We start from the raw sequence: 3581 nt of genomic DNA, 5'->3' as shown, positions 1-3581 counted from the left end.
TACACATACATACATACACACATACATACAAATGTACATGCATGCATTCAGGCACACATTGTGTGGACGAAGCAAACTCCAGAGAGCAAGCTCCAACCAGACCATGAACACATATACACATGCATGCATCTTGGTGGATGGGAAAATATTCCAACAGCCTTGCACGCATGTACAACCACACATCTTGGCAGGTGGGACAAACTCTGAATAGCATGTTCCAAACCACCCTACATACATACACCTTGGCGCATGGAACAAACTCAACAGAGCAAGTTCCAAACGACATTACATACATGCATATGTATACATCTTGGTGGACAGAACAAACTCTGGAGAGTTCTAAACCATACTTTTATTCTTTTCCCACAACCTATACATCCCAGCAAAAATCTTTCAAGCAGTACAAAAATCACAATGTGGTTACAGTCTATTTTTCTTCACTGATTACAATGAGTATACGTAAGAAAAACACGTTCCCCTAGACGTTCACATGATCAAATGTTTTACGTGTTGTGGGTGAAAAACAAAGATGAAAACCAAGTTATTTCCAAGAACTCATATACATTTGTAACTAAATGACCTGTTTATAGATTAACAAGGTGAGCAAGCACGGTAATTTCTCAGACAGCTTTTCTTTGCTGGCAGGCTACAGTTTGCAGTTACAAAGAAAGAATTAATTATCTTAAAAAAGTAATCTTATAAAAATCTTTTTAAAATCACAGATCTAACCTTTTATATAAAAACAACCACCTCTACTTAAAATCTTTGTGAGTAAAACTATTTTTATTTATTACATTTTATTCACTTCATATCCCAGCTATAGCCCCCTTCCTCATTCCCTTCCAACCCCACCCCCCCTCTCTCAGCTCCTCCCATGCCCCTTCTCCAGTCCACTGATAGTGGAGCTCCTCCTTCCCTTCCATCTGCCTCTAGCCTATCAGGTCTCATCAGGACTGGCGGCATTGTCTTCCTCTGTAGCCTGCTAAGGCTGTTCCCCCATCAGGGAGAGGTGATCAAACAGCCAGCCACTTAATTCATATCAGAGACAAAATCTTTAAGGTGCACATCTGCTCACCAATAATTTTTATTAAGTCATATCAGGAAGTTGAGGGCAAAAACAAGTATAAGGAAATCAATTGTCTCAGTCACCAGACCAGATAGAGAGTGTCACGTCAGCCAATGTTACCTTGGGCATTTGTGCCTGTTCACCAACCTTAAAAATGTTCCTGGCTTTACTATTCAGTGTACTTTTCTAAACTTCAAATTGTACTGAAAGATTTTCTACATCAGAACCCCTAGCAAAAACATCTTTATCTAACCTTGCTAAACAATCTATTTTTCCAAATTCTTTCTAAGGGTAGTAGTCATTGCTAACAGTCTACATCTGCAGGTTCTTCTCAGAGTGGTGGTTAAATCATTATCTGCTCCAACCACCATGCCTGGAAGAGATTAAGCATTGTTAATTTTAAGTGCCAGAAATACCGTTCAATGAGGGGCTGGACGTTCCCTTAAAGTTTTCATATAGTTTGTGAATTAGGAAGATTACAAGGCCCACAAAGATAACAAGCAGAGCCATGCTCCATTAAGAGCATGAAGTCCTCAGGACACATAGTTCTTAGGGCCATGGCCACACCAAGACATACCCATCAGGCTTTGCTAACTGGTGGGCCACATTCTATGAGTTCTAGAGCTGTTTTGCTGTTGCTCTTGCATGGCTCCCAACAAAGGGGAGTAGAAGCAAAGTGCATATAAAAGGCACTACTCTGATAAAAGGGAAGACACCGTGGCTTGCATAGGATAAAGATAAGAAACAGGATTAAGAGAGGGGGTTATGTAAGTCAAAAGCAGAGCAGACATCTTAGGAAACAAAGAGCCTTTCCACTCACTATTGCGTAAGTAATGACAGTGACAGTAATGGCCATTGCACAGACATTCAGTATCACTCTGTACCAAGGAGTCATTTGTAGATATGGATTATTTAAAAAATATATTTATCCACCAGATTCCACAGTACATGCCTCTAATTCCAGCACTTGGGGAAGCAGAGGCAGGAAGATCTCTGTGAGTTCAAGACCAAAAGACCAACCAGGTCTACAAGGCCAGTCCACGACAGTCAAGAGTGTACAAGAAACCCTGTCTCAAAAACCAAATCAAAGCTATATATATATATATATATATATATATATATATATATATATATATATATATATATATATTCAAATTCATAAAGGAAATTGCTTTGCTTGTTTTATTCAATGTCTGTGCTTGTAATCTTTAGTATTATTTGTTCTGTCTCTGCTTCCTGAAAAAAAAAAACCTCTTTTACTGTTGGAAAATGAATCCATTCCTGAAAGCTCTTATGGCTGCTTTAAATAAAAGTGAAGGAAGACTTCATGTCTCATTTTCCCTCAGTCTTTCATTCTATTTATTTTTAAATTTAGTATGTGCGTGTGTGTTTGCTCATGCATACACTAGCCATGATGTCTGTGTAGTGGTTGGAGGACAATTTGAGGGAGTCAGTTCTTTCTCTCCACCATGTTGATTCCAGGGATTGAATTCAGGTGATTCAGGCAGGCACCTTTTCCCACGGAGCCATCTCCCTGGTTTTATTTACAATTTTATTTTATTTTAGAAATCACATGACATATGTTTTCTTCCTCTCAAATATTCTATCTCCATATCTTCATATTAGTTTAGACCGTAAAGAAAGACACAGTAACATTGTGAGGAGAAGGCTGAGAGCACTAACTTTTTACAACTGCTGTTCATTTCTGAACAGCTTCAATTCCAGTGAGCCCTCCACACCCTCCCATCGATAAGCAAAGACTCTCAAAGTTTCTGGTCTTTGTTTATGCTCATTGTGTTCTGTGATTCCATAGCCTCATTAGATTTTCTAATTGATTTCAGGAAAATGTATTCCCCAAGGATCAGGAAGTTCCATGTGTGTTAACCTGTTAGTGTGTGAGAGGCAGACATTGGCAGAAGTTTGAGTACTCAGTCTGTGGTCCTGAAAACATGACCCCTGTTTCCCAAAGTACAAAAACTAGAAATCAAATTTCCTTTTTATGAGCAGAACAGTGTGCTCCAGGCGAAGGAGCTTTCTTCTCCACTTATGAGAAATCACATCTCATTTGCTTATACAATTAATACCAGAACACTCTCTCCCCAGAGCACTGGCTTAAAGCGTTTTGAAGGTCCTATTAGTTCCTGCTTGGAGTTCAGGGATAGCTCTGAGGGAGCAATTACTTTGTCACCTCTATTCATGCACCAAGCATAAAACGAGGGTGATTGTTTTATTGTAAAGAGATATTCCAAAGTAGGAAAAATGTTCCTTCAAGATTATATGCACAGTAGGAAACACCAGTTATTATGTTTTTAGTTTATCCCCAATGCTCTCCTTCCATTTGGTTGCCTTTTAAGACTCAGCTATGCCATTCACCTCATCATTTAAAAAAATATCTATATGTATCCAAAGTTAAAGGTGAAAAAAAATTACCTGAGCTTTTGGAAAGTATTTTACATTGAGGTTTTTTTCTAAGGCAAAAGAATATTCCAAAATGAAGACTGAGACACAACCAAAA

Source organism: Psammomys obesus, unplaced genomic scaffold (genome assembly GCF_907164565.1).
Source record: "Psammomys obesus unplaced genomic scaffold, mPsaObe1.curated_primary_1811, whole genome shotgun sequence".
NCBI lineage: Eukaryota > Metazoa > Chordata > Mammalia > Rodentia > Muridae > Psammomys > Psammomys obesus.
Note: the sequence above shows the minus strand (reverse complement) of the source record.